Here is a 26,549-nt window from a genome sequence, read left to right as displayed (position 1 = left end):
TAGGCAAAAAACAGTAAAAGTATGATGTTAGCTACTAGTCAGTAGCTTACTCCCTTTGACAAATTCACCCCTATGTAACCTTCCCCCGGTTGTTGTTATTTCTCACCCAATCAATAAATGGAATGTAAGTTCCCATTTTTTTCTTATCTTTTCTTGTTACAAGGCATCCTCCTTGAGGCCAGGTACCTATACTTTAATCTTTTCTGTCTCTCTGTCTCTCTGTCTCTCTGTCTCTCTCTGTCTCTCTCTGTCTCTCTCTGTCTCTCTCTGTCTCTCTCTCTCTCTCTCTCTCTCTCTCTCTCTCTCTCTCTCTCTTTGTGTCTCTCTCTAATATACACCCAATTATTTTTTGTTTTCTAACTTGTATCAGAAAAAACTTCATTTCTAATATCTCTTTATCAGTTGTTTTGCTACTGTAGGTCTCAAATAGCTTGATATAACTGAGTTGATTTTTCATTTTCTTCTTTCTCATTGTCATAGATTAAGCAGGTTTTAATCAGAACATGCTCAGAACTGTTCTTTCTTCTGGCTAATCAGATGAGCATGACTCATTGCTGAAGGAGCATGACAGTTAGAAATGACTGGGAAGGGGTGGCTAGGTGGCGCAGTGGATAGAGCTCCAGCCTTGGAGTCAGGAGTAACTGGGTTCAAATCTGATCTCATACGCTTAATAATTACCTAGCTGTGTGGCCTTGGGCAAGCCACTTTAACCCCATTGCCTTGAAAAATCTAAAAAAAATGACTTGAAAATCTCTATTTCTTTTATTGCCTACTGAAAAAGGTAGAGCTGATGAATCAGTGATGCTTTCATACCTTTGTAAATGTGTTTGTTTCTCATGGTTGAAAAATATTATTTTGGAAGAAAGGTTTAAGGAGAAAAATCCTTTGCTCCTTTTCTCCAAAGCTCACCTACCTTAGACATCAATGTATTCAGAAAAAAATATCTATGGTTTAACTTCCTTAAAATTGTGTTTAAGAAAAATTCAAGGTTTTATTTGAAAATTTTAAAAAGAAGGCAGCAGTTAGATGGTGTAGTGGATAGAGCACTGGCCCTGGAGTCCAGAGGACCTGAGCTTAAATTCAACCTCATATACTTGATATTGCCCAACAACAACAACAACAACAACAACACATGACCAAGAGATTTTTAAGTCTTAAAAATTTGTTGGAACTGACTTGTAGAAGGCATTGAGTGTTAACCTGACAAGGGGGTAGATATTGACGGTTTTGGGAGTAGGGTTCCAATGAATTTAGGGGCAACAGATCAAGTACAAAAGACATTTAAAAAGCATTAATAGGTTATTATACTAGTTCACAGAAGAGATGATCAAAGGTTAAACCAAAATGAGAAAGGCAAAAGAATCATAGAGAAGATAGTTCAGGCACAAAATCGTCAGAATTCAGGAGCTGATTGATTGGCAGCAATTTGTAGAAGAGGGAAAAGGTTGAAGATGATGACAAAGATCCTCAACTGTTTTATGTGAAGTTGGTAGTTACCTCAATAGATTCAAAGAAGTTAGGGATTTCAGTTCTCTCCTTTTTTCTAAATTAGAAAACTAAGTGTCACCTAGGTGGTATAGTGAATAGAACTCAGGCCCTGGAGTTAGAAGGACCTGAGTTCAATCTGATATCAGACACTTAATACTTATTTAGATGTATGACACTGGGCAAGTCACTTAACCCACTGCCTTGCAAAAAAACAAATAAATAAGTGTATTAGAAAAATAAATAAAATCTATTCAATAAGTGCCTCTTTAGTTTCTAAGTGAGGAATGGAGATGTTTTTTAATCACAGAATTAGTATATTACTAGAGTTAGAACTAGGAGGCTATTGAGCTCCATCCCCTCATTTTAATGCTGAGAAAATTTAATCCCAGAAATTAATTTCTGCTACAAGGTCACACAGGTAGTGTCTGAGGTAGGATTGGAACTCTAGTCTTACCAACCTAAAGTTCAACATTCTATCAACTGTACCATAGTATTCTGAAAGATTCTCTCAAGCAGCCTTTTAGAAACAAATCAGGCAGGTCTTACCTAACTGTTAAATAAAGTTGTGGGGTTTTGTTTTTGTGCTTGTTTTTGGTAGGAATGGATTTAGTTTTGCTTGGTCATAATTTTTCAAATTACTCTATTAAGATATAGAGAGTTTAAAACCTTCATCTGTAAAGACTGAAATCAAACTGCATTGAAATCATAGATTCTTGAGTTACCTGAAGGGTGCAAATCTCAATGCTTTTTTTTTTTTTTTTTGCTTTTAGGGAATCCCTCTTAATGACTAGAAAAGTAGAGGAGAAGCAATTAGCAAGAATGACGACTTGAGCACATTGTATTTCTACTATTGGTGGCTATGGGTTGATGACTAGAGTTAGAAAGAATTTAGTAATAGTTACAATAAGTATTTGTTCGTATTTGATTCTGGTTAGATCCTTGTTTGCATTTATTTTTATTATTATAGAGGTAACTAATAGATTGATTTCTGGTTTGGGAATCAGGAAGATTTGAGGTTAGATATAGTCACAGGCACTTACTAACTGGATTACTCTAGATATGTTATTTATCTTCTGTTTGCCTTAGTTTCCTCAACTATAAAATGGAGACAACAACAATTATTTCACAGAATAATATTTATAAAAAGAATACTTAAAGGCTCAGTCTCTGGTACATAGGAGTTAATATATAAATGTTTATTTCTCTCCCATCCTTAATTGTAAAATTTAACACAATACAATATCTATGTTTTATTTCTCTTTTAAAGATTACTGAATAAATTTTAACTGGTAAATACTTGGCATTTTAATTAGAGTTAATATTAGGTGCATTTGAATCTGAAAACATTATCATGTTTTGATTATTCATAATTTAGCACCATGACATAGCATAGAATCATAGTTGAAACTCTCTAAAGATATCATTGTTATCTTAGTTTTTAATTCTGATAACATTTTTCTCAGACTTCATCCTTTTTGACTTTGCAACATCTGCTAAAGATGGTGTGAAGGTACCCAAAGGAAAATTTGAAAGCTAATTGGAAATGCAGGATGTGGGAGAGTAAAGAGTTTGGGATAAGAAAATAATAATAAAAAACCTGAAAAAGTTGAATATCATATTGCCTCTGGCAGAAAACTTAGAAGAGGATAGGGGTTAGAATGAATAATAGTGAATTATATTTGAAATGATCAATTGGCACTTGGTAAGATGGGATCAAAACTCAAGGTTAAGACTGGATTAGATTTATAGATATTGGGGTCATCAGTATAGAGATGATAGTCAAAACCATAAGAAATCGTGAGACTATTGAGAAACCTTCTAATGAATGTAATGAAGCCTGACAAAGAGTGGTCATACTGGGAGGTGAACCATAAGAGCAGTTTCTAGAAAACCTAGAGAGACAAAAATACACAGTAGGAAAGGGTAGTAAGTAATGTCAAATGTAGTAGATTATCAGATTTAGCAATCAAAAGTTTAATGGTAATTCTGAAGATAGCAGTTTTAGTAGATGAAGTAAAAAATGAAACAACAAAAGACTGAGATTGACTGAAAGGAGGAAATTCCTAGATGAGGATATCCCCTGTAATAATGAGGCAAATTGTCACTGTCTATGCAGTTTTTAGTCTTGGGGCATTGTATAAATCACTGAGAAATCATCAGTCAGTCAATAAGCATTTATTAAGTTCTCATTATATTCCAGGGACTATATTAAGTGTTGACTGACAACCCTAGTGTAGCATAGTAATGTATCAGAGGAAGGGCTTCAAGATCACATTCATATCCTTCATTTCATGTTGCCAAGGGAAGTATTATATCTAATTCACATGCCCATTTGAATTTGAATTTTCTTGAGAATAGGCAGCATTTCTGTCTTTGTATTTGTATCAGCAGGACTTCACTCAGTGCTTCATATAATAGGTATTTCATAATTGCTTTTATATTTATTTAGCCATTTCACAAACTACAGATACTCATTTAGTGTCCAGTTTCCTTCTATCACACAGTGTTGCTGTAAATATTTCAGTAAGTATGAGACCTTCATCTTTCTCACCTCCTTGGTATAAATGAGCAGTAGAGGGATTGCTGATCAAAGGTTAGTAAGAATTTAGTGACTTTTATAGTGTAATTCCAGATATTTTCCAGGACAATTGAACCAATTCAAATCCTCACTGGTGGTGCAAAAATGTTTCTGCATTGAGCCAATTTACAGATAGTACTCTGACACAATTTGTAGCAAGGCAGGTGGTTAAGGCTTTAGTAGTCATTGTTGTATTAGCTTGACTCCTCGTGTTGATTGTTGTTTTAAATAACCGACTTCTTGGTTTATCCAGGAATAATTATATTATGGCACAAAGTTTGAGTCTGTGAAGAAATAAGTGTCTCTTCATTTGTCATTCAAGAACCTTGATCAGCACAGCAGCGGCCAACAGCTTGTGGTGATAGCTTTAAATAGATGCCTTTGCTTGGCTATGACAGAACAGCCTGGATTCTCACAGTCAGCTCTGAATCCCAGGGAATTGTGAAACCTCAGAATGAAACACATCATTTATCTGTGACCTTTCCTATATTCTCCTGTCTGCTCCCAAATTGTTTCTGAGATCCAGCCAAAGTATATTAAGACAAGGTATCTAAGCCACCAAAGTCATTCCCTCACCAACGATGGCAGACACTGATTAAATGACAATGATCCTGAAGATCTACGTCTTGCCTTTTTCACAGTGCCAAGGGTCCTTTTAGGGGGACATTCCCATTTCTTATTTTTTTTAGTAAAACTCCATAAAAATGCAGTGTATATAAATCTACTTGTCAAACAACCCCTTTCCCCTTTGTTATTATAATCAATGGATGAATCACTGCATAAGAGAGATCAAGTCACAAAAAGATTTTTTTTCAAATCTTGTTGTCTTTATGGATACCTACTATTGAATAAATGAGATTGTTATGAAAAGAGCATAGTGCAAAGCCATAAAGAGATTTGCATTTGAGAGTTATTATTACTTCAGTATATCTTAACTGAGAGGTAGCATTAGAAGGCCAATTTTGAAGCAAAACAACACTACTTATAATTCTCTATAGTATAAGTTACAAAGAGTTCACTATTCTAGGCAACTCTTCAGGACAATATTAATTTGCAGAAAGGGTGTCAATGTACTTTGGTAGAGGGAATTTCTTCATTCAGTATTTCTCTATAACATTGAAGTTAGGGTACTAATATATATATATATATATATATATATATATATATTCATATCCATATTTCTGAATTATGTGGGGGCTGCAGAGTGGAAAATTTTAATTCAACATTAAAGAAAACCCTCCAACAATTAGAAATATTCTAAAGTGTAACTAATGTTTTTAAAGGTTTTAGGTCCCACATCACACAAATTCTTTATGTAGAATCTAGATGTCATAAAAGGAAAGTCTGTTAAGTCTAGATTCTTTTAGATGGTTTCTGCAATTCCTTCAAAATGTGAGTTTCTGTGATTTAAAAAGTTTGAGGTATGTACTTCTGCAGTGAACAATCAATTCTCTTTTTAGGAATGAATTTTGAGGGGTGCTGTGTATAGAAGAATCTGTCAATTGTTTGATCAACTCTTTAATCCTAAATATCTCTGTACATTATGACTATTAGCTTTTATTCTGTCTGCTTCCAAGTTGTGACTGAGATCCAGTCAAAGTATATTAAGACAAAGTATGTTATGCCACAAAAGTCTTTACCTCACCAGTTATGATAGACACTGATTGAATGGCAATTTTCCTATTATGGCTGTTATACAGATATGTAATGGGGAACCAGGCAAATAATTCAAGGCTTTCCAGATTGATGGGACCTGCTCTTCTATTGCCTTTAGGTATCTAGTGTCTCTTCTCTTCTATGCAATAATTAGGAATCAAATTAGTTGAAGCAGGTATTCTTATAAGTTCACTAAACCATAGTATTGGGTGAAATTTAAACTTCAGTGCTAGTTCCTCCTTCCACTGGAATATTCTGCTTATATAACATTATTTTCTATATGGACACACATTTCTTTCATGCCTCTCTTTTTTACTTCTTTTTCTCCTTTCTCCTCTCTCTCTCATCCTCCTCTTCTTCTTCCTACACTTTTACTGTCTTTGTCTCTCCACTCTCTTTTTATCTCTCCACTTAATATGGACAAAATGGAGGAGTATAAGTCATCCCTGTGAAATTGTGTCACTTCTGACAAAATAAATATTCAGGACAAATAGTCATTTTTTTGTTAACCAGGGGACTGTAGGTAGGAGGGATTAATTGTGTATTTTGTAATTTCTTACTCTTAATTTGTACCTACTCTGACCTTTACTGCTGTGCCAGGTTATAGAGCTAGTCCATTAAATAGCCCTGCTGTGATATTTCTGATGTTGAAAAGTATAATGTATTTCAACAATATATATTCACAGGTACCCAGTGAAAATTGATTGAAATAAGTTGGTTATGGTGGGATTTTTTTATAAAGCAGAATACAATAGGAAAGAATTATATTTTTAAAAATCATATCTTCCTTATTCAGAACTCTAACTTGATACAGTGGTCCTCTATATTTAATGACCTAATTTTATGAGTTTATTTAATAAATTTTTCATGTGTTTCTTTATGGCTCCATATAAAATTATATGAGCCATAAAGAGAATTAAGAAATATAGGAAAATGTACTAACAAGATTGCTTCTGAGAAGTTCTGAAACAATTCTAGAACACACACACACACACACACACACACACATACATTCATACATACATACACACATTTATGTCCTTTTTTGCTTGTTTGTTTTTTGCAAGACAATGGGGTTAAGTGACTTGCCCAAGATCACACAGCTAGGTAATTAATAAGTATCTGAGCCTGGATTTGAACTCAGGTCCTCCTGACTCCAGCTATAAATATAACTGGCCCAATATTTATATTCTTTACTAATTGTATGTATGCACTATTTTAAATTCCAACTAAAGTAAAATATATTTAAATACCATGCCATATTATAGATTGCAGTTATTCAATGTACTATTCAATAGCATAGTTTTTTATTTATCAATCAACCAATAAAAGAGAATTTATTAGGTACCAACTAAATATTAAGTAGTGTACTAGGCACTGGAGTCACATGACAAAAACAAGTCCCTACTTTGATATAGTGTTAAAGACCTTGAAAATACTGATTTTCCTATACTTGCTTCAAAAAAAGGTATACATTTGAATAATATATATTTTTAAAATGGTAACATGTTGACTATTATAATTCTCAAAATTGTGCTATGAGTTGAAAGTAGAAATTTCTCATTTTAAGACTGAAATAAACCTAATCTAATTACTTTATTCTCATTTGAAAACTGTTAATAAACAAAGAAAAATAATTATGTCCTCAAATTATTATAATATATATATATATATATATATATATATATCAGTTTAATTGCATCTTCACATCCCCAAGTCACTTCTACATGGGACAAAGATTCATCATTTTAAAAGTTATAATTCTCTGCATATTTATCCCCTGATTTCAGTCACCCTCTGTCAACTTGGGGACATCGAAGCTGAATAATTATAAATTTATTCAGTTCAAGTTAATGTCTTTATTTTGATCTAAAGGTATATATTACTTAACTAGTAAAAATAAGCATAATTCTAGGGGCTTTCAAGTTATATTTTTGGGAGTGTAAACCCAAAAAGAATTTTGTGTTAGACAACCATCCTCTCAAAGAACACAATTTGTGAGTGCAAGCTGATGTGTAATTCAAAGTGAGTGTACTAGTGCATCAAACTCCATCAGAGCAGGGACTATTTTGCTTTTGTATTAGAAATTTGTTTCCTCAAATAAAAAAGTACAACTTGAACCCCAGCTATATTGTCATACTGGGCATAAAAATCTATGCTCTTTAGGCCTCTAAAGTTATGATGTTATAAAATTGGACCATGGAAAGAAAGTAGCGTATCCGGAAATAGAAGCATAGAGGTTGTGATTTCTTCTTAATTGTATTTATGAAATATTAAAGAGAGGGAAAGGAATGACTTGCTCATTTTAGTAATGAAATAATCATAATTACAAGGTCATTTACATTTAGCTAATACATACCTTTTTACCCTTTTTACCCTTTTTAAAAGAATTCTTCTAACTAACATGGTGCTAATATTAAAAATGCTAAAGGTGTGATTTTTTAATGGTGAGTTCCTTTCCCCACCTCCCCTTGTCCTGCCCACACTCTTCAAATTCTGTCAAAAGCAGATATAACTATTTGATTGTTTAACTGGTACCAATACATTCATTTCCTGGTCTAAATCACAGTCTCAGCATGACATTGGTATGGCTGCATAATGGCAAGATTAAGGGAGGGGGGAGTAAGAAACCTACACAAAATGTTTCTTTTACAAATGATGTATTAGATTTTCACTACTGACAAACTCATTGAGAGCCCATAAATTTGCATAAATTTTTACTGATGTGACCTAATTAAGGAGGGAATTGAATTTCATTAAAATGTATGTGCCAGAGTCTCATTCTAATAAATTGCTCCTAGCTGGCTGCCTTTCATGTCTTGCTGAAGGGGATCTTTTCACAAGCTGACGCATTGCACAATTTGACTCTGGTCCTTTGGCTGTTCCAACTACATCAATATGTTTTCTTTTTTCCTCTAGTCAAGTAATAGCTATACAGCATAAGTAGTGCCTATCTTCTACTCCCTCAGGACTGATCTCACAAGCAATATAGTGTACTTTTATATGTTCTCAGTTATAGTGTGTGTGTGTGTGTGTGTGTGTGTGTGCACTCATATATGCATGCATATACCCCCAAATCTTTTTTTAGTTCTTAGAGTTAGGGAGAACTGGTTAGTAATCTATATTATTCATTGGCATATACATAAGGGCAAGAAAACTTGAGATAGGTGAGATATTGAGTGGACTTCTGTGACAAATTTGTGGGATGTGACAAGGCAAAGAATACCACACGATGAGATCTTCATACATAGAGGAACATGCACATTGGCCAAAGCAATGATACAGTCAAACTTAACACTACTTTTAGAATAATTTAGCAATGTTTTCCTACTTTCATCACAGCTATCTTTATTCATAGTATTTATCCCTTCCCTAATTTGGATCTGAACTAATTGGCAGGTGAGGAAAAATGTTCAACATTGAAAGGTAATCAAGGTATATTTGTTCACTGTGGTTTAACTCAGTATGTAGTCCTAACAGAGTTACATAGACATGCCTGTGGTTCTAGCTGAAAGTCAGAATTATTCATTAAAGCAGCCTGACCTAGAACAGCAAACATCTGAAATGAAGACTCAAGGGAATTTGGCTTTGACTATACTAATTCTAGAAGGAGGGTCTTGATACAATAGAATTTAACAGCTTCCCAGACCACAACAATACTCCCTTCTAAACTTTTCAACAAAAACCCTCAATTGGGTCCCACCAATATTTGGCAACTAAAGGTTTATTTTCCAAGGGTTGCTTTGTAATAATATCTGTACCCACGCACTATTTACTTGTTCACATAATAACATAGAGGAATGGATAGAGGGACTGCCCTGTAGTCAGAAAGACCTAGAATCAACTTTTGATTTGGGCTTACAAACCAAGGGATGGTTATTTAATCTTTCAATGCTTTTAAAATTTTTCTAAGACCTTAAGTTGTGGATAAATTGTAGTTTCCAAATATGGGAAACTTGTACATTAATGAATTATAGGTCTCCTCTACATGTTTATTTTAGTCTGTTTATATAGGTTTTAAAATTTTGTTTCTTTTTATATTCTCCAATTATATGCAAAGATAGTTTTCAATATTAATCCTTGTGCAAGCTTTTGACTTCCACATTTTTCTATCATCCTTTCCTTCCCTCCTCCCTATGTCAACAAATAATTTGATAGAAGTTGTACATGTTCAATTGCATTTATCATATTTTCATATTAGTCATATTGTGAAAGAAGAATTAGAATTAAGGGGAAAATTATGAAAAAAACAAAGAAAAATAAAAGAAGTTTCAAAATGTGAACAAAATAAGTTTTGTTCTCCATTCAGATTCCATAGTATTTTCTCTAGATGTGGATAGCATTTTTTATAACAGGTCTCTCAGGATTGTCCTTGATCACTGGACTGCTGAGAGGAGTTGCATGCATCTAAGTTGATCATCTTACAATAGTGCTGTAAATGTGCACAATGTTCTCCTAGTCCTGCTCATTTCACTCAACATCAGTTTATGAAAATCTTTCTAGGATTTTCTGAAGTCTGGCCACTCATGATTTCTGAAAGGAATACAGAACTCCATCGCATTCATATATCACAATTTGTTCAGTCATTCCCCATTGATGGGCATCCTCTCAATTTCCAACTATTTGCCATTACTATAAGACTTGATATAAATATTTTTCATGTAGGTCTTTTTTCCCTTTTTCATGATTTCTTTGGTGGATAGAACTAAAACTGGTGTTGCTAGATCAAAGGGTATACAGAGTTTTACTGTCCTTTGCTTTCCAAAATGGCTGGATCAGATCACAATTCCACAATAGTATCTTAGTGTTCCAGGTTTCCCACATCCTCTTCCACATTGATCATTATCTCTTGTTGTCATTTTAGCCAATACGATAGGTGTATATTTGTATTTCAGAGTTGCTTTAATTTTCATTTCTCTGTTCAATAATGATTTGAAGCATTTTTATATGACTAAAGATAGCTGTCATTTCTTCATCTAAAGACTTCCTGTTCTTACTCCTTTGAACATTTATCAGTTGAAGAATGAGTTGCTCCATCCCAATTTTATTGGGAACACTTCTAGCTTATTGATCATTTTAGATAGATATTTTATCATTTTAAGAAAAAAAGCATTTATTCCTATGCTTTCTAGTGTTTTTAATAGAAATGAGTATTTATATGTCTTTTAAAATATGTTCCAATATCAGAATGATAAGCAAAACTTCAAGCATGTATGTTTTAGTCCAGATAGAGAAAACAGAGCATTTGTAGGGGAGGATATGGGTGATTTCTGTACATGACCCATATTTAGCAAATTGTCTCAACAGTTTCACTCAAAATGTGAAAAATTCTGACCCTCAAGTCTGACCTAGATCTAGTATTATCTGAGTTACCTTGGTTGAACCACTTAATTGATGTTTCTTCTCATCCTTAAAAATTCTAATTTGATTCTATATTTCTCTAAAGTTATCACCATAATCTCTTCTCTCTTTCACAGATAAATTACTAGAAATAAACTATCTATATTAATTATTTTACCTTATTCTTCTCTTACTTGATTCATTTTTTCATGTTTCATAAATCATCAAACAGTTATTGAATGTACAGTAAGCTTTGCACATGGCAATATGAGTAATACCATTGTGGATAAAAATATATTTTCTTTATAGTTATGTGTTTCATAAAACCTAGGATTTTAGCAAGAAGACCATTGTTTTCTGTGATGCAGTTTATAATTTTGCAGAGACTTTCAGTTTTGTGTAGGACAGAAGATTCATATCTAGCCTGTTGAACAAATATTCAGCTTGGGACTTAGACTTGTTACAAGAAAACTTCACTTGTGACTCAAAGTCTTTGCAATTTTATAATAGTTTCCAAAGTTTATCCCTTACTAGAATAAACTTTTTTAATTTTACTTTCAAGTTTTATCCCAGCAAAAGCAAGTTTCAACATTTACTTTCAAAATCTTGAGTTTCAGATTCTCTCCCTTCTGCCCCACTCTCCCCATTGAGAAAGTAAGTTACTTGGTGTAGGCTAAAAACGAGTAGCCATGAAACACTTTATTATGTTATGTTGTAAAAGTAGACATCATCCCCAATAACCTAAAAAGAAGGAAAAATCACAAGAAAAATTAAGAGAGAAAAAATTATATGCTTCAGTCTGTATTCAGACACCATCAGCTCTTTCTTTATCATAAGTCTATCAGACAAAGTTCTTCAATATTTCTTCAACAGTTGCTATTGCTAACAGTCTTTCCTACCCACCCCCATTTTTCACTTGATTCTTAAAGTTTTTCATTCTGGCTCTCATAAACCATCACTTAACTGAAATTTTTCACTGGTGATACTTTACCAAATTTTATGGTCTTTTTAATTCCTCATCCTTTTGACTTCTCTGTATTAATTGTCACTGCTACATTATTCTCTTAAATAATGTCTTCTCTCTGATTTTTCATGGAATTGCTTTCTCTAATTTCAACTTCTACCTGTCTAATACATCTTAGTTTCCTTTCAGACATATCACATTTTTTCTCTCTACTCTTTCTGTCTTATGACCTCCTCAGTCTCCATGGGTTCAATGGTTATCTTTTGAAAACTGATAGGATAATAATATTCTTGATTTCTCTCCATTTCCATTTCCACATTACCAAAATCTTATTAAATATTTCAAGGTGGATATCCTACAAGTATATTAAATCCACCATGTCCAAAGAAGAACTTATTATATAACCCTCCCCAACCAATCTCTAATTCCACCTTTCTTTTAAATCTTGCTGTATCTAATGATAACACTATCCTTCTGATTCCAAGATTCAAGATCTCAGAGTCACTCTCAACTTCATTTTCCTTTACCTTATGTATTTATTCATTCATTAGTTCATTCATTTATTCAGCAAACATTAAGTACTCACTATGTGCCAGGCTAAATACAAGAATATTAAAAAAGGACAAAAGACAGTCCCAATACTCAAGGAGAGGACAATTTAATGATATTTGAGACTTGCCAAGATTTTTCACTTATTTTTTTAGTTTTTTTTGCAAGGAAAATGGGGTTAAGTGGCTTGCCCAAGGCCACCCAGCTAGGTAATTATTAAGTGTCTGAGACCGGATTTGAACTCAGGTACTCCTGACTCCAAGGCCAATGCTTTATCCACTATGTCACCTAGCTGCCCCAATTTTTCACTTTTGCCTCTACATTTCTCTTATTAGTTCCTTTTATTGTAATCTACAACCCCATCTTATTTGAAACCATCATTATCTTTTGCCCATTATTTTAAAATATTTTCCAAACCAATTTCCTGCCTCAAATCTTTCCCCTCTCCAATCTATCCGCCATGTAGTTGGAGAAGTTAATTCTTAAAGCATGTTCTTCCAATTTCAGTGACTTACTATTGTCTCTAATATCAAATATAAACTGCTTCATTTGACTTTTCTAAACTGAATCCTAACCTCACTTTCTAAGATTACAATACTTTACTGCCATTCATGTACTCTTTGATCCAGTCAATATGGTCATTTTTGCTGATTTTCATAAATAATGCTTCTTTTACTCTCTCCACACCTTTACATAACCTGTCCTCCAAACCTACTAAGCATTTCATCCTCAAACACACCTGTGGAATACCTAGTATCCTTCATAGTTAAGCTAAAAGTGGAACCTCCTGCAACTCTGACTTTCCACTTCCTAGTTTCTCCATGTAATATAGACAATGATCTTGTACTTCTTATGCATATATTTATGTATACATATAGAACATATTTATATATGCTAAATGTATATAGCAAATGTATATATATATATATATATATATATATATATATATATATATATACTTTAAATTGTCAAATATAGGCAAGCTATCTTAATGAAACATGTTCTTTGTAGTAACATTTTTATCTTTGCACACTCCATAGCGCATTTTTAATCTGTATGATTTATTTAATTGATTTAGTCTGTCTTTGTAAAATGAGAATTCCCCTGTAAAATTAGAATATTTGAAGGAATGATTCCTCAAGTCTCTTCTAGATCCTCTCTGGGGTGTTGCTATAGATTCAGACAGCTAAGTTTCTGGACTGTTATCCATTTGCCTTTGGCAAAAGCCATCAGTTTTATGACAGCTACTCTGTATAAACTACACAATACATTTCACTTGTCCTGCTAATGATCCTGGCTGATTGAGAGAAGCAAAATTTACTAAAAGTGACAGGAATTTCCCCAATTACAAAATTAACTGAAGATATTTTTCTTTTCTAGTGTCTTTATTTCATCAGAAGTATTTTCACAAAAACATATTTTTTAAAGTCTCTTTGATTGCAAAAGGAACAGGCAGGGTTAGGCATGAAATAAGACAACAAATCAGTCACACGGGACTGTGAAAATCAACAACAAACTAAAAATTGGAGAGCCAGGTCATTTGTTCCTATTCATCTCTTCACCTCATTTCTGTTACACTTTTTGACATCTTGGTCCCTCGTTCCCTCTATTTTTGCTTTAACACCATTTCCTTTTTATTCTTTTAACCTTCACTAGGAAATGTACTAGTTGTTATTCAGTTGCTTCAGTCATGTCCAACTCTTCATAACACCATTCAGAGTTTTATTTTCAACAATACTAAAGTAGTTTTCCAATTTCTTATCCAGCTCATTTTATAGATAAGCAAACTATGACAAACAGGGTAAGTGACTTGCCCAAGGGTCACCCAGATTGTAAGTGTTTGAGAGCAGATTTGAAGTCAGGTCTACTTGACTCCAAATTTGATGTCTCTATTCATTGTTCTATCTGGTTGCACTTAGAGATATGTTTCAAAAAAACATCCTAGAATAAAAGACAGCTTATAATTACTGCTATTAAAAGCAAATTGCTTGGGAATAAGAATCTTCTTGTCTTCTAGAATGAAATTTTGGGGCTCTGGTCTTTTCCCACTCTAATGACACAGTTATATTAATAACATAATTTCACATTTATGTAGTCCATCACAGTTTCTAAGGAGAGATCCTCACAACACTGAGTTCAAATATTTTATTCCCATTTCTCCAGAAGAATAAAACTGAAGTTCAGAGAGAGTTAATTTTAAAAAATGGCAATGTGATACTGTGTTAATAATGCTAATTTGGAGTCAGAAGATTTAAAGCTGAAAGAGATCTTTGATGCCACTGATTCAAATCCCTCATTTTTAGATGAAGAAACTGAGGAATATTGTGGCTAAATGACTTGCTCAAGGATAACACACATAAAAAATGCCTGAAACAATATTTCATCTCTCTAAGTGGATTTGAACACTTTCTCTGCTTCTTATTAAATATGTGACCTTGGCACATCACTCAACTTCAATAGGCCCCAATTTCTTTATGTGACCTCAAGTTATTTTACAGCTTTGAACCAACCAATGAAACTACAAATATTTATAAAGTGCCTCTATGTAAGTTCAATGGCTAGGCACTGGAGAAACAAAAAAAAAAAAGTCATATGCACCCTAAGGTAACTTTACCAATAAAAATGATGATGATGATGATGATGATAAACAAATAATATTACATGTGAAGATAACACTTTATAGTGAAAAGAAATAAACTGATATTTTGGGAAAGTCATTTAAATTCCCATCTCTAAATTATTGATTCTATATGCTACTGCTGGAGCAAAAATGAGATCTGTGATCTCATTGGTGTGAAGGTTGCTTCTTTTCATGTGTACAGAAAATTCCCATTACCTTTCCATGCTACCCATGTCCACACACTCAGTAGGTGGCATAGCTGGTATAAAAACCCAGATTCTTTGACTTCAAGGGCAGTGTTGTTTCCCCACTATGCCATCATGAATTTCTAGGTGCTGTGACTGGTAGAGTCAAGTGGTGGCCGGAATTGTGACCTCTACTTTTTTCAATAAATTTTCTTTGTATTCTATCTAGTCTTTAGTTCTATGATTCTGGGCAAATCACTTAATCACTGTCCTCTTCCATAAAAACAAGTATAATAATACATGTATGCTCTAAATTTCACACATTCATGACATTTTACTGACTTACCTACTATTTTGTTCTCTTCATGAGAATCTAAGCTCTTATGTTGTTTTGCATAGAGATGTTGTGTACAGGAAAAGTTTCCATATTCTTTTAAAATTGTGTTTTTACACATTACTCTCAAATAATACTGTTTATCTTTATGCTAAGAACTCAAATCTTGGTTGAAACATTTCTTCACTCTTCTTTTTCACAGAAATAGTATACAGTCTTTTTATACATAAGAGTAGGAAGAATCTGACTTTGCTCACATTATACAAATATATACTGGATGTTGAATTTCAGGATGAAATGATATTTCCTCCAAAAGTTGAGATGAAGATAACATTCTCTGAAGCAAGTAGAAATAGGACTCCAGTGAGATGCTTAGACCATTTCTAAAAATTTAAAACACAACTTACCTGCATTACTTTGGACTACCAAAGATTTATTTTGTTTTATTGCATTGTAGACTTTTATTTTATAGCAAATTCATTTCTGAATATCTAGCAGTATCTTCCCTCTCTTTATATATTTAATTTGTAGTCAAAATTGGAAAAAAAAGAAAAACTCAGCAAAAAATGGTAAAATCTACTGTATCTTACAGATTTTGCTACATTCTTCTAGTCCATCATTCTCTCCAATAAAAAAAGATTAAAAAAAGACAAAGGAGATGCATTTCCTCAAACTAAGACAAATTTCCTAATTAAAATTGTAGTGCTCACTATAATTGTATTTTTATTATTATTTACTCTACTGAAATTGTATATATATATATAGTTTTTCTTTTGCCTTTATTTTGAATTGGTTCATATTGTTCTTCGTTTCATTGTCTTAATTCTTTTAGCTCAAGAATATTTCTTTACATTTATATATCACAGTTTGTTTAGCCATTCTTCAAATAATAAGAATCTACTTTGTTTCCAATTCATTACTATGGCACAAAATCATTTTACAAGTATTTGAATATTTACAAAACTTTTTCTCTTTGATTTTCATGGTTTTTATTTCTAGCACTGAGTCAAAAGGTAAGACTATTTTACCCACATATTTTGAGATTGTTTTCCATAATTTGATATTGTTTCCCACATTAGTAGTTCTACCAACATTGTATTACCCCACCTGCCTTAGTACATCCCCTGTAACACTGATTACTTACAATTTAACTGTCTTTAATAGCTTGCTTAATATGAAGTATATCAGTCATTTTAATTGTAATTCCTCTTACTATTGTTATCTTGATGTAATTTCCCCTTTTGAGTATTAATAAATTGCAATTCTTTTATTTTCAGCATTTTGTTCCCCTTCTTTAACTTTTTATCTATTTAGGAAAAGTTCTTGACCAAAGTCTTTTCATTCTAGCATCAAAGATTAATTTTAAAAAGTCCCAGCACATTATAAAATTCTGCTGTTACTAGAAAATTTGTTTATTATAGCATTTATGTTTTAGTTTTCCTCAAGAACTGTTACTGATAATATTATTTTGATCAGTATTGTATTTTCACAGACCTAATGAACATTAAGATCGTGTACTACAGAAAACTTTTTGAGTTTCCTGGGCTTGGTTGATCTTGTAACATACTTACACTGCTTTAGATATATACTCTTCCTCTTTTTCCCTATCTCTGTACTATTCCTTTCCTAAATACTCCTCCTCCTCCTCCTTCTATATGATGACTTTTCTTGCTGTAGCATCCTGCTTTCTAGCCAATTTAACCAATTTCCCCCTTTCTTTCATAATTACCATCTTTCTACTTATAGCATAAGAATTGGGAAATGAATTAGAAATTCCTGAATGCTGCCTTAATAGCCCTGTAAAATTTCAACCTTGTTCTGATTAGCCCTTTTTTATAGGACTTCTGAGGTCTTCCTACTAGAAGTCTACAGGAGAGTAGTGCAGCCTTAGTATCAGTTCAGGAGGGACGCCTCTTCAAAGAAGTAACTCAAAGGACTCAGGTAAGTAAACTATACTTGTAAAGGAAAGAAATAGAAAAATACTCTTTGTTTGGCCTGTATTTTCAAGCTAGATTTAATCACAAGTACATCCCCCCACTTACTCCTGTTTCTGGGGAACTAGAACTAAAAGAAACCAAAACAAAGAAACAATGCACACCACAGAGTTCTTCAAATAGCGACATTTTAATCAACTATACCAGCTCATTTCAGTATTTATAAACATCACAAAAAAGGTAGATATTAAAGTTAAAGACAATTTGGGGCAGAATATGAGCAAGAAGCCTTGGATTAACTTGTTACTTCAATGACACTTCCAAATGCTTTCTTTATGTTGACCTCCATTCTAAATTTATGGGAATCACTTAAATGTCAAACAAGTTAAGTGGTACAGTTCATTAATGAAACATTAATGGAGAAGACCTTAGGCTTGTACTCAGCATTTGTTTAAACTACATATAATTCATTTGGAGAACATCACTCAAATAAAGGCCGTGGGATGGGATTGGTAGCATTGTAAATGCTTATTATTCTCTTTCTTCTAGTTCAGGAAAGTGCAGGGCTGGGAAAAATACACATAAAATAGATTTAATGAGTCTTTGGAGGGAAGTGTTATGAAACAATGTATACAAGTCATAAATATCCCATAGAAATGCTAGTCTAGCCACATTATTTAGTATTGAAAGTGGCTATATTCCCATGTCATAATCAAGACATGGTCAGGGTTTTTGGTTTGTTTTTTAGAGAAGGATATTTACTTGGTAATGGAATTCCTAGGTCTTTTCTGGAGCCTTGCTACTATAGCCACTTTAACTATCCATGATTTTTTTCTCCATGAGGTAACCCTGGTATGAGGATTCTTTCCAATAAGATAAAATGTAGCTTTATATATCTATATATCTATATATCTACACCTATATCTTTATCTATATCTATATCATCTAGATCTAAATCTGTATCTGTATCTATATCTGTATCTGTATCTGCATCTGTATCTGTATCTGTATCTATATCATCTACATCTATATCTATCTGTACTGTATCTGTATTTGTGTCTGTATCTATATCTAATCTATCTCTATCTCTATCATTATCTATCTCTATCTCTACCTCTATCATATCTAGTTATAGCTATAGCTAAGTCTATATTTATAGCTACAACTATATCTATATATACATTATCTATATCTATACCTATATCCACAGCCACATCTCATCTATATCTATCTCTTTATCTCTACTTTATATCTATATCTATATCTGTATCTATATCTATATCTATATCTATATCCATATCTAAATTTATATCTACATCTATATCTACATCTACAACTGCATCTATCTATATCTACATCTACATCATCTACAGCTATATCTATATTGATAATTATATCTATATCGATATCTACATCTATATCTTCTTCTACACCTATATCAATATCTACATCTACATCTGCATCTATATATCTATATCCTTATCTACATCTATATCTATATATTATTTCTACATCTATATCTAATGTAAGCATACATATATACACACATATAAATAAATGTACTTTTATTAGTATATGTTAAAATTTTATGTTTTATGTATATGTATAAAAGATGAATACGCTAGAAACATTTTTGAGCAATAGGGAGGTTAAATGATACAGAGATTGTATCAACGTCAGTATTTAAATCTAGATCTTTCTTATTTCAAGGCTGTATTCCATTTCCTACCTCATCCTTTAAGCAAATGCCTTCAGTTTTCCTTTTTTTTTTTTTAAGGTTTGTTTTTGTTTTTTTTTTTTTGCAAGGCAATGGGGTTAAGTGGTTTGCCCAAGGCCACACAGCTAGGCAAATATTAAGTGTCTGAGGCCGTATTTGAACTCAGGTACTCCTCACCCCAAGGCCAGTGCACTATCCACTGCACCACCTAGCTATCCCTGCCTTCAGATTTCTTAGTCATTTGTCTACTCCTAATCATAATGGTGAAATACCTTGGTATGTCAGTTTAATTGACTACCTAAGATGCCTAACAACAAATTCAACTGTGCAACCATCTTATATGGGTCATTTTCCATGGTTCCCTGGGAATTATGCTGGGAGGTGATCTATAAAAATGTTGTTTTGTTAATACAATTTGCAATAGTATAATTTTGAAGAATTGAACTTGGAGTCAGAAAGTTCTGAGTTCAATTTTGACCTCAGAAACCAGCTGTATGACCCTTATCAATTCACTTAATATCTGTTAAGTTAAGTTTACTTATCAGTAAAATGCAAATAAAAACAGCACAATCTGGGATAACTAGGTAGTGTAGTGAATAAAGCACCAGCACTAGAGTCAGAAGGACCTGAGTACCAATCTGGACTCAAGAAACTTAATACTTACCTGTGTGACCTTGGGCAAGTCACTTAACCCCATTGCCTTGCTAAAAAAAATAGCAAAATTCTTCCAGGGTTGTTTTGAGCATAAAATTAGATCACATTTTAACAACACTTTATAAACCTTAATCACTTTTAAAATTCTGTAAATATTATCTATTATTATTGGTTTATTTATTAATAATTGATTACTATTAATATACTTGCCTATTCCCCCCTTCACATATCCCTATCACAATCATGGCTCAAACTCATGTGGTACTTTAAGTGTTATAGCCATTTTTTTCTTATAACAACCCAACGCACTGGTTATATCACAAATAATTTTCTTTTCAGATATAAGAGCAATTATCCTGTACTGTAGAATTGCTGTATATACCCACAAGAAGTGAATCTTGCCCCATTTCTATAAGTGGCAAAGGGATTAAAGTTGGAATCTTGAAAGTTGAAATCTTAGGTTTCTTTCATTTCAATAGTGTTTCCAGAACTTAAACTCATTTGCAGTCATTTTTAGGTTTCAAAAAGTCTCGATTTTCTTTGGTTGTTTCTCATTATTGCCCTCTAAAATCATTTAGTGGACAGCATATGATCCTATAAAAATTTGTATAGGCTGTATAATTTTATTTAATAGGAATATAACTTGGCAGTTTCCAGAAATTTCCATTCCATGCTGTCTTTATTGTAGTCATTTTCCTCAACTCTCTCCCATCAAAATTCTTGGAATCTAGCTTCTTAGGTGCTTAGCCTTTGCCTTGACTTCCTTAGAACCAGGCCTCCATTTCACTTTCCAACCATGTTTCCACCATTACACAATATCTACACCATTTTCCTTTATCACTATCCTTTATGTGATATTAGATTTAATTAAAATTTATATTCCTTGATAGCAGGAACTTTTTTTATTTGTATCTTCAGAAGTCAGAACAGGTGATGCAGAACCCTGGCCTTGGAGTCAGGAGGACTTGAGTTCATATCCAGCCTCAGACACTTGGCACTTCCTAACTGTGTGACCTTGGGCAAGTCACTTAATCCTGATTGTCTCCCATCTAGGGCCATCTACAGTCATCCTGATTCATATCTGACCATTGGACCCAGATGACTCTGGAGGAGACAGTGAGATTGATGAATTAGCACAACACCTCCTCACTCAAATCCAATTCATGTGCTTGTTGTGGCATCACCTCCCTGATGTTGTTGGTCTTCTTTGAGAATGAAGGATAAACATTAGATTTGAATATCTTTAAGCACTAGTTAAATTACTTATAGTCCAATATAATATTTATATAATGTGCACAAATGGGCATATTCATATGTGTATAGATCTATAGATGTATCTATCTGTCTAGGCAGCTGGGTAGACCCACAGTAGTGGGTCTGGAGTGAGGAAGACTCATCTTCTTGAGTTCAAATTTAGCCTCAGACACTTACTGTGTGAACCTGACAAAATCTCAATTCTATTTGCCTCAGATGTCTCATCCATAAAATCTGTAATGAACTGGAGAAGGAAATGATTAACCATTCCAGTATCTTATCCAAGAAAATCCCAGCAAGAGAAGGAGTCAGAGAGAGGAAGGAAAAGGAAAGAAAAACATAGAAAAGAGAAGAGAAAAGAGAAAGACCTAAGTTCATAAAAGAGCAGGTATGATTGAGGAGGGTCTAAATGCTAGTTATAAGAGGTAGAACTTCCTTTTTTAGGCAATTTGTAGCCCTTAAGCAAATGAATAACTATGTCAAAGGTGTCATAGGAAAATAAACAAAACTGCAATGTTAAGAATTTATTGGAGGAAAGATCAGAGAAAATATTCATTCTTATCTAATTAAATTCAATAAATATTTACTAAGCTCTAACTCACTGCAGGGAAGAAATGACAGGATAGAGTGAATAAAGAGCAGGTCTGGATCCCAAGAAGACTTGAATTCAAGTCAAACCTTTCGTACAAACTGTCTGTATAAGAACCCTGAGTAAGACACTTTAAATCTCAGTACTCCTGGTAACTAAGACTATTAGTTTCAGAGAAAGTGTTCCTTAAAAGTTTCCTGTGGCCTTCAAATCAAATGTCCAGACCCCAACTTCTGTTGCTCTCATTAGGTCACTCTGTGAGATGGTAGGGTCCAAAACAAAGTTTATCCAAGAAGTTACAGAATTAGTCCATCTGTGAAGAACTAAGGGTCTTAACTCTAGGAATACTAGTGAGAGGGGGAAAAGGGATAGTTGCAAGAGATATTGGAAAAATGGATAAAATATTACTTGATGGCATATTAGAGATGATGTGGACAGACTAGAATAAAATATGTTTCTGAGGTTTTTACTCTTGGTAACTGGTAGAACTTAGTTTGATTTTAGACATATTAACTATGAAATTCTCTCTTAGTTTTGTCGTGTTTTCTCAACTAGAATGTAAGCTTTCAAGGGCAAATAGCATATCTCCAATTTAATTTTTTATTTGCCAATCATTTAACATAGTAATGGACTCAAAGCAGATACTTTTAGATACTCATTATTTGAATGGATATTCAAACTGATAGAAAAATTTATCAAGACATTTGCAAATACAGGATAACTTCATCCTTTTGCATAAGGCTGAAAGATATCTTCAGACATTTCTATTGCATAAATGATCAGATAATTGTCAACTTATTGCTACCTAGTGTCTTATTTTCACAGCAGCATTCCATGAGATAGTGTTGTTTTGTATTTTCTTCAATATAAAGCATATCAATGTCATTTACTACCACTTTTAGAAAAGGTCTTGATGCCAAAACAATATTATTGCACTCTAAGGAAATTAGCATTGCAGCTACCAACATAAATACTGCCTGTCACCAGACAGACTCAGAAAGGTGAGATTCACCCCCAAACTTATGGGAACAAGAATTCAGTTAAACTTATGTTACCAGATGGAACCAATCTGTTCTGCTCAAGTTATGGAGGACAGTATCAATATTTATATATGTGAATTTAAGGATGCCAAGTGTCATGTCTCCTACAGGAAAAGTCCAAGGCCTGCCAATCATGAACATCAATGTGAAACAAGAGGGTAAGAACTCATGACTTCATGTACTGAAAAAATGTTATCTCTCCTTCAATGATGAGGTCAAGAAGCTTTACTTAAAACATTCTTGACAGAGACTTCAGGAAATTCCACAAGCCTCTTTAAATGCCATTAAAACATGTGAAATACAGAAAAGAAGTTAGTTATTTTGCTCTTTGTTTTTTTTGTTACTTTCCTAATAAAACATTATCAACTTTGTTTTCATCAAAGTCTTAATTCCATTAGATAACACACCATAAGGTTACAAAATGATAGATTTATAGCTGAAATGGAGTCATATAGTGCAACACATTTTTGTACAGATGAGAAAATTGAGGCACGGGGAAATTGATTGATTTACTAAATGGAACACAGGTAATATAATACTCAAGATTTGAATTCATTATCTCTGACTTCAGGTCCAGTGCTCTTTCTACTCTATCTTATTTGAAACAAGTTAAGTGAACAAGATTAATCAAAGGAGCTTGGGATAAGAAACTTCTTCACAGTAGGATATAAAGTCAGGAATGGATACAAAGGTATTTGGCTGCCTGATTAGAGCATAGGCACAAGTATGGAGGCTAATCACACTGGGCTTAATTTGATGCTGAAATCACGGTAATACTTGATTGAAATGATATTGTCCCCACCTAGAGGAAGCTCATTGGAGATAAAAGTGGAACAAAGAAAATAATAATGAATAAGAGATTACATAATGAAATAAAAGATTGTGTGATTCTGATAATGAAAGAATAAAATGATATTGAACAAATAAATGGCTTTTGAATGTAAAATAAAAATATTTGCTTTTGGCTCAACTGATCTAAAGAGACTTTCTGTAATATGTAAGAAATTTTGTTTGCTTTTTTTCTTCCATATAATTTGTTTTTTTCACACTTTTCTAATGACTTGTTATTCTTTTCTTCTTAATTAATATTATGATATCTCTAACCATGTCTTTATTGTTTAGTAGGGAAAAGGACTTTTCATATGATTTTATTAGTATGGGGAACAAGATGACAAAAAACCCTCTATGAATTCGGTCATCACATTTTATGTAACTAAGATCTTCTACTGCATCCAGGGTCATCTCCAATAGTCTTGATCTATATGCTGACATTGAAGTGAGACTGGAGACTGCACAATCCTTCCTCATTTAAATCAGATTCACTTGCAAATTATGGCATCACCTTCCTCATGTCAAGGATCTCTTTGAGAATAAATGATATTTTTATGTAAATATTTTATTTGTTTTCCAATTATATACAATAGTTGTGTCTATCTAATCTTACTGATCCACTTCATTTTTTTTTGGTGTTTGTTAATTTCATTTCATTATTTTATCTTTTATAAACATTTTATTTATTTTCTTATAATATATAATCAATAGTTGTTTCTACCTATTATATTTTTGAAGGTTTCAATTTTTACAATTTTTCTCCTACCCTCCCTTACCTTCCATCTGGCCCTTCCCATAGAATGCAATTTGATAATTTTTACATTGTTTCCATGCTATGCATTGTGCATTGAACAAAATTGAATGTGTTGAGAGAAAAAAAAATCACAAATTTGAGGAAGAAATAAATGATTAGAGATAGCAAAATTACATATTACATGAGACAAAATTTTTTTTTTAAAAATTGAAGGTAATAATATTTGGTCTTTGTTTAAACTCCAGGTCTTTCTCTGGATACAGATGCTATTATCCCTCACAGATACCTTAAAATTGTCCCTGATTATTGCATTGATGGAATGAGCAAGTTCATTAAGGTTGAACATCTCCTCCATGTTGCTTTTAGGGTATACATTGTTCTTCTGATTCTGCTCATCTTACTCAGATCAGTTCATGCAAGTCTTTACAGGCTTCTCTGAAATCCCATCCCTCCTGATTTCTAATAGAACAGTAGTAGTCCATAACACAATTTGTTTTGCCATTCCCCAACTAATGGACATCCTCTATTTCCAATTTTTACCACCACATACAGAGCTGCTATGAATGTTTTTGTACAAGTGATGTTTTTAACGTTTTTTCCCATGATCTCTTCAGGATATAGATCCAGTAGTGGTATTGCTGGATCGAAGGGTATGGACATTTTTATGCGCTTTGTACATAATTCCAAATTACTCTCCAAAAAAGCTGTATCAGTTCACAGCTCAAACAACAATGCATTATTGTTCCAGATTTCCCACACCCCTTCTGATCATTGTTCTCTCTGGTCATATTGGCCAATCTGAGAGATATGAGGTGACACTTCAGAGATGATTTAAGTTACATTTCTCTAGTCAGTAATGATTTAGAGCACAATTTTTCACATGACTATGGATAGTTTTGATTTCCTCATCTGCAAATTACCTTTGCATAGCCTTTGACTATTTGTCAATTGTGGAATGACTTTTTTTAGGAAATTCGAATCAATACTCTGTATATTTTAGAAATGAGTCCTTTGTCAGAAATATAAGTTGTAAAAATTGTTTCCCAATTTACTACATTTCTTTAGATCTTGGTTACAGTGGTTTTGTTTGTATAAAAGTTATTTAATTAATGTAATCAAAATTCTCTAAATTTTAATGATGTTTTCTATCTCTTCCTTGCTCATAAACTGCTCCCCTTTCCATACATCTGATCTATTCCCCTTGTCCTCTAGTTTACTTATTTATATTTTTTGTCTAAATCCTGCACTCATTTTGATTTTATCTTGGTATAGGGTGTGAGATGTTGGTCCAATCCAAGTTTGTGCCATAGTATCTTCCAATTTTCCCAATAGTTTTTTCTCAAAGAGTGAGTTCCTATCCCAGAATCTAGACTCTTTGGATTTATGAGAGAGAAGATTGTCATAATCATTTCCTGCTGTTTCTTTTGTACCTAGTCTATTTCACTGATCCACCATTCTGTTTCTTAACCAGTACCAAATAGTTTTGATGCCTGATGTTTTAAAACATAATTTTAGATCTGGTAAGGCTAAACCACCTTCTGTTGTCCTTGATATCCTTGACATTTTGATTTTCCATATGAATTTATTTACAATTTCTTCTAGCTCATTAAAGTAATGTTTTGGAAGTTTGATTGGAATGGTACCAAATAAGTAAATTAATTTAGGTTGAATTGTTATGTTTGTTATATTAGCCCTGTCTATCCATGAGCAGTTGATATTTTCTCAGTTATTTATATATGATTCTATTTGTATGAAAAGTGTTTTATAATTGTTTTCATGGAGTTTCTGAGTCTGCCTTGGCAGGTAGACTACCAAGTACTTTATATTATATCAAATTATGTTAATTGGGATTTCTCTTTCTCACTCTTTCTGCATTATTTTGCTCCTAATATATAGAAATGCTGAGGATTTATGTGGGTTTATTTTCTACCCTGTGACTTTACTAAAGTTGCTAATTGTTTCCAATAATTTAAGTGTTCTCTAGGTATAGCATCATGTCATCTGCAGAATGAAAATTTTGTTTCTTCCTTCTCAATTCTAATTCCTTCAATTGCTTTTTCTT

The sequence above is a fragment of the Macrotis lagotis genome, chromosome 4 (genome assembly GCF_037893015.1).
Source record: "Macrotis lagotis isolate mMagLag1 chromosome 4, bilby.v1.9.chrom.fasta, whole genome shotgun sequence".
In the NCBI taxonomy this organism is placed as follows: domain Eukaryota; kingdom Metazoa; phylum Chordata; class Mammalia; order Peramelemorphia; family Peramelidae; genus Macrotis; species Macrotis lagotis.
This window is presented reverse-complemented; position numbering follows the sequence as displayed.